This window comes from Bacillus rossius, chromosome 1 (assembly GCF_032445375.1).
Source record: "Bacillus rossius redtenbacheri isolate Brsri chromosome 1, Brsri_v3, whole genome shotgun sequence".
NCBI classification, from domain to species: domain Eukaryota; kingdom Metazoa; phylum Arthropoda; class Insecta; order Phasmatodea; family Bacillidae; genus Bacillus; species Bacillus rossius.
Window position 1 is genome coordinate 56671043 of NC_086330.1, and position 13432 is coordinate 56684474.

Sequence of the window (13432 nt, forward strand, 5' to 3'; positions counted from 1 at the left end):
TTACAGTTTAATTGTTTTGACAGGTACAAAAAAATGGTTACATAAATGTTTCGCGTTGTAACAATTATTTAGGGCATTTAAAAGACGTTGCAAAGTGACAGTGTGTTTAAATTAATATTTATTTGATGATTGGGAAATCGTTAAGATCTGTTTCTTTTGATTTCCTAGACAGATAGTCCGGTCGATATACAAAGGTTCGTGCGTTTTTTTAGGGGACCTTTTTTTTATGATTGGAAATCATTTTTGGAATGCCAAGGATGAAATTTAGCATGGGAGTCACCTTTGTAATTTTGGCATTTGGCTGCCATTTCGAAAAACAGAAACTAGTGTATGCTATATGATTTTTCAGGTTTATACACCACAGCCTGTGCATTTTTAAACAGGATTTTTATATTTAGTTTGAATTTCATTATTAACATTGAAAGAATGAAATTTAGCATGGGAGTCACCTTTGTAATTTTGGCATTTGGCCGCCATTTTGAAAAACAGAAACTAGTGTATGCAATATGATTTTTCAGGTTTATACACCACAGCCTGTGCATTTTTAAACTTCATTATTAACATTTAGAGAATTAAATTTAGCATGGGAGTCACCTTGGTAATGTTGGAATTTGGCCGCCATTTTGAAAAACAGAAGCTAGTGTATGCTTTATGATTTTTCAGGTTTATACACCACAGCCTGTGCATTTTTAGGACTTTTTTTTTACATATGGAAATGTCTTGAATGTAACATCACACATAGTTAATGTTCACTGTATATGAAAATCATCTCACTGATCTTCCACTGAATCACTATACTCTTCATCTGTATCGCTGGTTTCCAATGATGAGTCATAAAGAATTCCACTGACTTGCTCCTTTTCATCTTCTAATTCATTGTCACACTCCTCTGAAAGGGTTTCATTGGATTGAGGCAATTGGGTTCCAAATGGAAGTGCGGGTATGGTGTGTGTGACAGGTCGCAATCCATCTTTGTGCCTTTCCCACCCGAAGTTAGTAGGGGGCAACTGCTTTAGAAGTCTCGCATTCTTGTATTCATAAGCTTGCAAATGACTTCGGAGACAGTGTTGTCTAAATGAGTCCTCGTCTGGAGGCAACCTGGCAGAATCATAATGTCGTAACTGCCTCCATTTTCTTTCTCGTGCTTCACACAATCGTTGACTCACAGAGTCATTGTAGATAATCCTAATCGTTAACAACTCCAGTTGAATGAACATTTCATGGGATAGTTCTTTGCTGACTCCTAGTTGTAGTACTGTCTGTAGGTATGTCAGATTATTTGATTGGAGAATGCGTTTCATTGCTGTCACTTTGCCACAGCCAAAGAAACCTTCTACCGTGTCACAACCTGTAAATGTGTAGAGACCAAGAGCAGCACATGCTTTGTCTTTTTTAGAGAACAATGAGCGACAGATGTAGAATTCTGCAGAACTTCCCGATTTCCTTTTATAAATGTACATATCCTGCTCGGTTATATGACTGATGTATGAAGCAATAACCCATACATCTGTGTCTTCGAAATCAAGTACAATTGGATGAGGATCATCTAATTGTGCTGCTTGGAAGAACGCCCTGATATCTGCTTCACATGGCAGTGGTGCTTCGAATCGGGGATCACATTCGTTGGATATGAGATCATAGCAGAGAAGATCTTTCGTGTAATACCAGTTAGTATTGTGCTTATAGGATTGCCATTCATTGAGAAGGAAGTGTTGAAGTCTTAGTTTATTTGCAGGCTTTGAGAGAAATGAACGCCATGCACTTCCTGTAGGCATTTGCTTGTCAGCAATGGGGTAAATGTTCGGCACGAACCCATACGATATCATACGACGTTTTTGCTCATGATATTTAGTACTGTCAATCAATGTTTCTTCGTTGTAAATATCATTGACTATGTGAAATGCTACTGCTTCAGGATGGCGACTTAGTATGAAGTTGTAGAGGTTGTAGGCATAAAGACTCCAAGTCTTGCAAGCTGGTATCTTGTTCCAGGCCATTCCGAGATCTACGATAGCATGGTAAAGTGGTGGTGCCATCACAGGGTGCAGATCTAGTAATGTCATGAATTTTGACTTAACTAGTTTATGGAACATACCATCAGCTGTAAACAATGATAAACACACAGTTGTTATTCTATACTGCATGATATCCAGTAGTGTCATGGTCGCAGTTTCTCCACTTGTTAACATATCGACAACTTGCTTTGTTGCAGCATGATCTACCAATGTCCTCAGTGTTTGCCTGCTCTTTGCAGTGGAGGCAGTCTTCGTCGCAAACGTTTGGCTTTTCCTCTTTGTAATCGGGTTGTGGAGTGATGTAGTTTCTGAAGAAAGTCTGTTCAATATTGCTTCTGCCATGGCATTTCCCTCATCATGAGCTGTGTCCAAACTTTTCACTACATGTTCTGGTGCTGGCTGTCCAGTGCAAAGTGAGCGTAGAGTTGGCCGACTTAGGTCCCATGGGTTCGCATCCCATTCCTCTAGAGCAAGTTTCACTTCGTGAATCACTCGAAAGTCTTTCTTCATCCTCGATGGACCCAATTCTGGGTGGCTGTAAATAGGCTTCTTCATATCTATGGCTTCTTGCAATTGCTCTTTCAAGTACAACACAGCAGGCCTGCTTAAAATGTTAATAGCAATCATGGATAGATTCTTGGAAAATCCCACCCAGCCACCACTTCTACGGTTCTTGGATTGTTTGTTCATAGTCATTTCAATGATCTGGTCAGGAGGCAATTTGCTGTAACTCTTGCCAGTCAATGAAAATGAGTATATTGAAGCCATATGTTTCTTCTCATTATCTGTCAAGTTGGACATTCGCCAATAATAGAGAGAGAGGAAGCGAAGGTAATTTATGTTTCCATATGATGCTAGTAGAGGAAGCATTCTACGACAACTGTTTAAGTATTCATCAAAATTTACTCCACTCCGTAGACAGTGGTAGTGCTGAAACAAGACTTCCACATCAATAATATAAGATAGCCAAAATTTTGCCATATCTGAGTTACTGTCAAAGATATTTTGGAACATCAATTGCACGAATTCATTAAATGAGTGTGATGCAACAAATTCATCAAATTCTTTTTCTGTTGAAATATCCACCACCTGTTCTAAGCCTTCAAGTATATCTGGGTGATTTTCAATGTAACTTTGTGTAAGCATATGTATTAAAGCTTCTGCTATCAATTTGTGCAGACGCATTGCCCTGTTGTAATGTTTCCCAGATAATGCTTGACTTAAACTTCCTACAGCTACAACACCTGCAGCAACAGCTAATTCTTCGATACCACTTCCAGAATATCTTTTTCCTACAGCATTAAGGTATGACAATTCTGTGTGAAATCCACCTAACACACCCTTTACGAGAGACCACCTATCCTCATCCTCGCATAGGCATTCTTCAATATATTTATATATTGCTTGGTCACCAACAAGTTGAATAAGAGGCATTTTTTTGTGTTTGGCAACTCGTTGGCACCAATTCAACACATCTTTGACAACTTCCTTACCTGGTGGTTGTGAATAAGATTTGACATTATATGTTTCCCACTTGTCCGTATCACTTGAAAGGTGACAATGGTAACCAGTATATGAAGGCACAGTTCCTTCTTTTTGAATCACACGGTGAAGTGAGTGAGCTACCAGTCTGTGAACTGTTACAGTGTTTTCAGCAGGTTTCAATTGATGTGGTTGTGGGTCGCTATGTATGCCATCATTTTGCAAGTTTTTGGTAACAACAGGGCAAACTAGAGCTCTTCTGGCTTCAGGCGTTGGTATAATTAATGTTGTGCTATTCGTCTGTGCATCACAACGAAAAGATTTTGATTGTGCCATTATGACATTCGTGTAATGACTAGTCTCAGAACCGGTAAGTCCGTCTTCTTTAAAATCATCATTATCCATCACTACTGTTCCCGGCTGACCTGATGCTATTTGTTGTGGACATATTAGGATATCTGAACCAGTATTATTAAGTTCTCCGTTGTTGTGTTGCTGTAATGCTAATGCTGACAACTCGTCGAGTACATCATCATATGAAATGCCAATTCTCAATTTTTTGAGAACATTGATAAGCTCCTTGCTGCCCGTCAAGTTGTGTACAGATATTGATAAACTTACTTGCAGTGGTTGGCGTTTTCTTGTAATTAAATGCATTACACCTTCAGATAGGAAACGAACAGCTGACTGCAAACGTTCTTCAACAACTGCACGGTCTTCTTCCAATTTAGCATAAGGGTCAGCAAGCAAGGCTATTAAGTTATGGATGTCATTAGGGGTATTATCATTCTTGAGTTCTTCAACCTGGCATGGCCATGGTATTCCAGGCACTTTTCTATGTTTACCATGTAGAATTTTAGCAACGTTCTGTATCAAATTTGAAGTGTTCATGCCCCAACTATTCAAAGCACTTTCCACATATGCCCCACCATGCTTAGTAAAAAACACTATTGAAGATTCGTTTCGCCGGTATCTCGGCTGAAATCCAATATTGTTTCCAAAACGTGTTTCCAGTTTTTGGCGAAGGGAACGTAGGGCGTATTTGTCGTCACATGTGTTTCTGATTTCTTCATTTCTGATCATCATGTCTCTCTGAATTTGCTCATATTCTGACAATAAGTCTCTCAGAGTATAAACCTCTTTGCGGATGTCCAAGTACTCAACAATATATTCACACAGGCTATTAAATGCTTCAGTTTGTTTTTCTTCCAACCATTTTAATCGCTGTTGCTTATGTTCCTTTTTTATGCCGCTCGCATTCTGGTGGTACACTGGTCTGCAGTATGTCTTCCAACTGTCTTTGTGATATTTAATATCCAACGCAGCTGCTTTCCGTATCCCTCCTTCATTGTCACAGAAAGTAATTATAGCCTGCAGTCTATCCTTAGTTTGTTTATCATCAACGTACTCGACTGCTTTGGAGAAAGTTTTCCAAGCATCTTGTGTTTCCAGTCTGTGAACCTTCACTGGTGTTCTTCCACCAACATTGTTTCTAACAGTTTTTCCCTCCAAGGTTTCTGTACAGAAAACACAAACAGATTTAGAAACAATGCGGCTGCTTCGTATGCGTTGTTCTTTTGTGTGTTCTGCAGAGGTACCAGCAGCTTCTCCCACATTTTCTTCAGGCATAGATTTTCTATAATATGTATCCTGTGCTCGTAATAGCTTATGACCAACGACTTCAAGCCTGCAGACTTTATGAATTTTCCTAGCCAAAGCATTTACCTGTATCTTTTCGTGAATATCATCAAAGCTCGTCCCTAAATCCTTCCATTCTAGTGCTTTTTCTGCAATTTTGTTCCAGGTGTCCTGATTTGGATTCTGTAGTGGATTTCTTTTAGATGTAGTTGATTGCTTACATATCACACAGTCGTCTTCTGCACGTGTTTTTGTTTTCTTGCCAATAGGTTCAGGTGGCGATGCATTCAATAATGCATGTCTTTTTCTTAATTTTGATGCACCAGGATCATCCATTTTCCATTTCTATTGTACTAACTCACTGCAACAAAGAAAAGAAAATATATACAGACTATAGTACTAACATAACAATTACACATAGGACATTTGAGACTTCCAATTAAAACTGTCATATAGTATATACTGGTTTCTTTTTTTACATTAATAGCACGTAAATGCTAAAATTAAACAAATGTCTACCATGCTAACTACATTATATAATGTAATGAATGAAATGTAATTATTAAAAAAAGCCCCGACCTAAAAAAAAGGGTTAGTTTGGTGAATATACCAAGAATTATCATGTAAAAGCACTGGGTTTTGTTTTTTCAATATGGCGGCCAAATGCCAAAATTTCAGAAATGGCTCCCATGCTTAAATTCCTCTTTGGCTTACCAAAAATGGATTGTAATAATAAAAAAAGGTCCCCCTTTAAAAACGCACGGACTTCAATAATTTCTACTGGACTAAGAGCCATGTGATTGGCTGATCCTTTGCGGTGCCTCTAACTGAGCGCCTGGCGCCGGGAATGATGGGAATTCGAACGTTTTGGTCCGGCTGATGCAAATCGCAGTTTCCCGTCAGAAACTCCTGACGGAAGCAACTAAATAATAGTTAATTTTTTGTGTGCGGGCGCGGCTCTCATCTATTTCGTTACTCTACGGTGCAAAGAACTTTGTGCACATAAAAGTTTTGCACGATTCGCAAACATATTCGTACAACGAGTGTCAGTGTATGTGGTCCAGTATACGGCATCCAGGTGGGCCATACTTGAAAGTCAGTTAAAACATTTTCTACTGACGCGCAGCAATTTTAGGCACTTTTAAACAGTCGTGTTGGTGTAAAACGTATTTATTTTGTGGCCTGATCTTAAAATTATAAATTTATAAAAATTGCTATTGTTTCCCAAGGCCTTTAGATTCAAAACACTAGCATGAACAGACGAACTTGGATAACCAAAGGCCAGTAATCCTGAAAGACGGAGTTTAAATGTTCTATAGCTCTGAGTTGGCCAGACTTTATTTTGAAATTACCCTGAGATTTGAAATTCTGATAATTTGAGAAGTTTACTGAGGAAACTTTTTTGTGTAGGTTGTGTCCAATCTATCTGGCAACATTGGTTATTATTTTATTAATGTTTTTGTTTGCTCTTAACAATTTATTTTACGACATCAAGCTGGAATGGTCTGTTGTCAATTTAAAAAACATTTTTCATCTATCCAATAATAAAGTTTTGCCAGTTTTCTATTTACATACCTTTTTTATATTATGTTAAGTCCTACCCTACACAGTAAATTCAAAAATTCAGTAATTTTATTTTCGTGAAAGAACAGGTATAATCAGTGGATAATATTTTTTCAGACTGAAATTGTTAATGTATGTGTTTATTCACAGATTGAAGTTCCAAGTGGAGCATTATTAGAGATTTTAGTACAGTGCAGGGGCGTAGCCAGGGGGGAGGGGGAATTTAGGGGTTCAACCCCCCCCCCCCCCCTTTAGCTCCTAATCTTTAATTAATTTATTATTCATCACTCAAACAAATTTCATATTAAAATTAATAAAAATTTTACCATTACAATATTTAAATTTAAGTATCGAAAACTGCTAAAAAGGCACTATTTTACACCTTAAAATCCATATTTTTCCGGGGGAGGAACCCCCGACCACCCGCTTTAATCCGGGGGGGGGGGGGGGGGGAATGCTTCTTAGCACCCCCCATACACAAATCCTGGCTACGCCACTGGTACAGTGTACACTATTTACAGAGTGTGGCACTTACTGTTCTCTATCCTCACAGGAACTATAACGAAACCTTCGTTTACGTAAGTTCATTTATTCGTTGGAAGTCCTTATATATACTGTTACTTCTAACAGTGTAACGGAAATGCCTGCCCAAAAGAGGCTGTGATGATAAAAAAATCTGCGCTATCTGTAAATGTTCTCAAATCATAAATAAAGGCTTGGCCGAAAGCCCATATATCTGCGAATAACACTACGGATTATCCGAAGCTGGATATTCGATTATTTACTATTCTAACAACCAATAGTAAAAATGATTTATCCTGTTTGTGTGATGTATGTTGACTAATGGATTTTCCATGAAATAAAACACAAACCTGTAACTGTAAATGGGTTAATATTTTTCAACCAGCAACTTAAATAAATAACAAACAGATATGAAACATATGATATTGCACTAAGTGTAAATTGTCTGTACATTTTACTGTAAATTAGAATACGTAGTATATGTAGCGCCTAGTAGTATTTTTTAATATTTTTAATTTTTATAACCAAGAAGCTTTCACATCGCAATCATTTAATGTTTACTATTTGCATGAAAAAAAAAAATTATATGATACAAGGTATGCGGTATTTTAAAACCAGTCTTTTTACGGTGAAGTGTTAAACGTATATGACCGTTAAAAATTACAATATTAATAATTCCAATGGAATTTTAAATACGTATTGGTAGTCCTGCAACATAAGTAGTTTTATATTATTTCTTTTAAGACTTAGAATTTAGTAGGTACTGTTTCTGAGTACATGTTACAAGGTGGGAGTTTAATAATAAGGGTTTGGGTATTATGTGACCTACGTGCACCTATATTAAGTCAATGATAAGAGGTGACGTTTAAACATAGTAACACATTTATAATGTCTGGAGGCGAAGTGTCACAATTATTACATGAAACTTGGTCACTGGCTGATAGTAGTCATATTAGATATCAAATTATGCATAAAATCAGGTATTTTTATTTTTTATATGTTGTTTGATGCAAAGGTAGTCTTAAATCCAAATGGTTGACCTCTGCAGACGACCGCGTCATTGTCAAAAATCAGGAAAACCTCGACATTTTCGACCTTTTTTTTCAGTTTTGTCGATTTTGACACGGAAGGACTAGTTTTTCGGCTACGACCATCCTATTCACTCATGAAGTTTATTAAATTGGAAAAACATTGATTTTAAAACAATTATGGTAGGCCCAATAGTGTCCGAGATAAATGTTTCAAAATTTGGCAAATTTTTTTAAGTTACATGATTTTTAGCAAAATTTCATAAATTTCAGTAGATTAACTTTTTTGAAGGCCTATTTTATTGTTAGAAGACACCCTCCCACCCTGTCAATGGACTCTACTGGGGTTGCAGAGGACCCCAAAGTGAGCCCCCTCCCTTACATACAACTTGAGCAAAAAATGAGATATTTGTGTTTTTATGTACAGATGTGGAGATGTAAAAAAATCAGAAGTACTGACAATTACTTACGATGTCTTGTAATTCTTGGAATGATCATTATAACTATTATTATATAACAACAGATATTGAAGTGAAATAAGAAAATGGAATATATAAGAAAATATAACATATTTTATTAATTTGGAGGATGTGTTTATTTTATCAAATTTTGCCCTCTTTGATGGACATGGTTGGACCAAGACTTCGTCTTCTGAGATGACAGGAGGGTTGTCAAGAATGTCCGAGATGGGCGTCCACAATTCTTCATCTAGTTTATCTTCGTGTCTCTGGTCATCTGAGATGGGTGAGTAATTCATGTCAAATGCGAGCTCAGGGACGCTGTCACATGAGGCTCCCTCACAGCATCTGCAAACTACGGAGCGATTGAGAACTATCATTAAACCTCCCATCGTGTAGAACGTACCAAACCCAGCTAATGTGTTTACAATAAAATCGACATTGTCTAATGTAAATTTCAGGAAGAATGTTGGCTCCAAGCAGAGTTTGTCTTGTCGCAGGATGGCTGAGGTTTCGAGAATTAAGGTATTAAAGTAGGATGCTGCAAATCCAAGGGTGGACATCAAAAAAATAATATATTTTGATCATAATTTATAATAATGATAAACGCTGACTCCCTGCAATAGTGAGTAAACGAATGACTGAGGCCTCACTGCTACTTTTATTGCATGTACGAGAGCAACACACGTCTTCCTATGTGTTTCTAGGCAGTATCGTTTGTCTTTTCAGAATTACTGGTTCCATATTTGAGCCGTAAATATTCGGGAATCACAGTATCTATATCATGGAAGAAGTCATCTAACGGTGGAAATTAAGTTGTAGTTCAAAACGTTTTACACTAATATCCTCTCGTATTACATCAGTAGCTGCCTTAACCAAACGCAGTCTCTCTTATTGAGAATTTGAATGTTTATCATTGTAAAATTCCGATGTAAGAATTTTTTACCCGGTGTTTTTAAAACAAACAACTGTTTTTTTTTCTATCAGTTTCAGCAATTATTATATCCTCCCCATATTTCTTAAACAACGAAGTTTGATTGATGGACTATCTGGCTTTTCCCTTTTTAACTGGTTGAGGTCATTCAGAGATAAAATGACATTCTGAGTTCTCTTGGAGATGTGCAAAAATTTATTCAATGGCCTCCTCAATCGTAGTGTGCTTGCGACCTCCCCTCTTCAAACCTTCTTGTGTTGGGCGCAACTAGAGTTTCTTTTGGAAAAATCGTTGATATGTCGCGTCTACCTCTACGAAATAAGTGTATTCATAAATGCAATCTTTAATTTTTAAGGCCCAGTTAAAAACCTCGTTTTTTCTGCTGCTCTCAAAATTGTTGCACCAAGATCAACATTTACCACAAAAATTACAGTATTTATTTTTGATGAATTAGTTTCTTCTAGGCCACAATGAACAGTTCTGTAATTCTACCTCGACATAGAAAACAGTATTATCTGAAACTGAACTGTTCACTCACCGATCTTGAAGGTCTTGCATATTTAGATTTCACATGTGCTTCTCCACAGCGATCTGCTGCTGCAATCAAGTTGGGCGGCTTTACTCTTCTGGCAAGCAGAATGCACATAAATCTGATTCATTAAGTTTCAACAAATACTCATCTTCTTGATTCTTCAATGAAATACTGGACAGTGTCTTGTTTTTACTGTCACTACTTCGCCCTCGTTCAAACTCCCGCGGTAAATGAAACACTTGCACAAGTCCCGGGCTCCGACATTCTGTAGGCCTAAATAACTGCGCATAACTGGCCACACTCGGCTGAGTAGTCGAGGAGGGGATGTACACAGAAAGGACGGTACGGCGTAGTACAAAGGAGGGGAGGTGTGGCTTAGTACACAGGAGGGAATGTACGTTGGATCAGGGAAAAGGGAGGGCAGGTACGGGTGAACACAGCCTATCCTTTCGTGCGATCAAAAGACCACTACCTAACGTTAAGCCCCTCTCCAGATAGCCCCTTCTTATCCCATGCATGACACCATTGTTATTTATAGGTACAGGAAAAATGTACAGTTAGATGGATAGTACTTAAAAATATAGTACCTAGGTAGCTCCTCTATTTTTATTTCAACAGACCCCCAAAATCCAAAAATAATGGGGAGGAAGGGGTGTTACTTTGGGATACCCTGAGACCCCAGTTGAGTCAATTGGGAGGATAAGAGGAGGTTTCCAAACATTAAACTATGCCTTAATAAATATAAATGTTACAAAAAATTATGAAATTTTGCTAAAAATCATGTAATTTGATTAAAAGGCGAAAATTTAAAAGCTGTATATCTGCTACTATTGCTCTTATAATAACAGCTCTGGTCTCAGATTGTTGAAAATTTATTCTTTTTCAAAAGTGAATAGAACTGTTATTGCCGGAAAACCAGTCCTTCCTGGTAAAAATTGAAAAAAATTGAAAGAAAAATAATTCTAAAATGTCGAGGTTTACTTGATATTCTACAATGACGCGGTCGTTTGCTGAGTTCGAAAACTTGGATTTAAAATTCCCTTTGCACCAAACAACATACCAAAAACAGCCAAATTACCTGATTTGATGCATCATTCATCCCTTTTTATGTCTAATTTTACTGGACTATGAGAGTAAACGTGCGATTATTTTATGCTCTCGGTATACGGAATTTGGTAGGAGTAATTTCGTAAAAGCGACGTAAAAGTGTAACAGGATGTATGGAGAAGTACGCGCCATTCAACTTTTCATTGGGAATGTGTTTTCGAATCAACCTGCTGTCATTTTCTTAGTTAGTCATTTTTATTCTGACGTTCACCCACCGGTTTCAGCGGAATCAGTGCAGTGTTTTGATTTAAGTTTTGCATTTTTAAATATGTTTTTGTCACCAATTACGACCAGCCAACGTGTCAAACATTTATTCCCGTTAAAAATATAATTTGAATGCTAGGGCTCGTATGGATATTGTGGAATTTTTATAATATTTTTCTACGTACTTTGTTCAATTTTTGTGTATATTGGATCCAAATTTGTATTTAAATCGTCTTAAAACTTTAACTTATTTCATTTTCCTTAATGATTTTACATTAATAGCGGTTGACTGTGCTGCTATCTATGGCGGATAGCGCAAACCAAAGCTCACAATTATAAATACAAAATGTTCAAAATGACGATTCATATTAATTTTTATACCTCTATCTTGCGAAGTTTTACATCAAACTCGCTTGGCGAAAACGGACCCATGTATAAAAAATTTAGAGCTCAATTTTTAAAAATATAGCTGTTTTTTTTTACCCAACCACTCAATTCGAAAATAACATTGCCAATTTCATATATAGCCTAATATTCTTGCGAAAATGAAATGTTTTGGGAATACATTATACAAAATACATAAAATATCAGTTAAATAGATTTTTACTGGAGTCCTTCATGATTTAGTTGCTATGATAACGATTATACTAGAAAAACTGCAGGAAATTAAGAGACCAAAAGAAAGTATGTTTAGAATGTGGAAGTTAAAAAACTTAAACAATCTAAAAAAAATGTGAGCCAGTCTTTCAGTACTCGTCAGCGATGTGTAAACATCTAACCTCGGTAACGAGAGAATCATGTATTCACATGTTGTACATGTGGCAAATAAACTTATAATACGAAAGTGGAACAGGAATTTTAACGTAGAATCTTTTAAAATAATGCCGTGCATGTTAAGTAAACTGATAAATAAAACAGTCGCTTTTCAAATACCAACAAATCTGGATGCGAATCACACAAATAATTTGAGCACTCGCCGCTGGAATTCGCTGCCTGAATCGTAAACGTTTCTTACTACCATCAAACGCAGATAGCAATAAAATTAGCAACAATAAACAACAACAAATTTTAAACTATTATAAAATGGCTCCGACAGAAAATATGGTTTAAATTCTTTAAACAGATAATATGTACTTTAATGTTTCCGCACACGTTTGAAGTTTTTTCCATGGCATTACTAAAATATTACCTGAAACATTTTACAACACACATTATAACACTAAGTGGTTACCAAGCCAATCTTTATCGTTGTGGTAGTAAGCCTCTTGGGAATCGAGCAGGTGAATGCGTATTATAATAATTGTAATGACAGTTTTCTTAAGTAGTTTTAAATTTTAGATTTATTTACTTTATGGCTATTTTAATTTATCAAATAAACTCAAGGGTTGTTTGGCTATCATAAAGATTAATTTACCACACTAACATGTCTTGTATGAACATAAATGTTTACGAAAGTAACTCTATACAGTTTTATGATGCTACACTTGCGTTCGCCATCTTTGTGAAACATTTACGTTCATCGACACGCCGTTGAATTTCACGAAATTACTCTTTTACGAATGCTGTACACGGAGAGCTAATGTGATTACACATAAAAGAAAAAAAAATTGCTGTAACTAGCTCGAGTACCTGCCCAGAAAATAATTACATATATTTTATCTTCCAGCGTTTCGTTGTTCAGGGTTTCCGCAATATTGCCGCTGAAAACATTGCATCGTTCGAGTTGTTGACGTTGAAGAGATGCAGCAGATATCGACCAATAGCAAGCGTCACAAGTGCCCGCTAGCAGGTTGGGCTGACAGCTTCAACGAGGCACCGAGAAGCAGCTCGAAAAAGGAATCACATTGAGTTTGAGAGGGAGGGGGAGGAGGTGGGAGCTGAGGGGTTTTTGAGTCCCGGCGGAGGTAAAGTTGTTTCATTTCCTCGCCGGGACGCGTCGATAAGCGGTC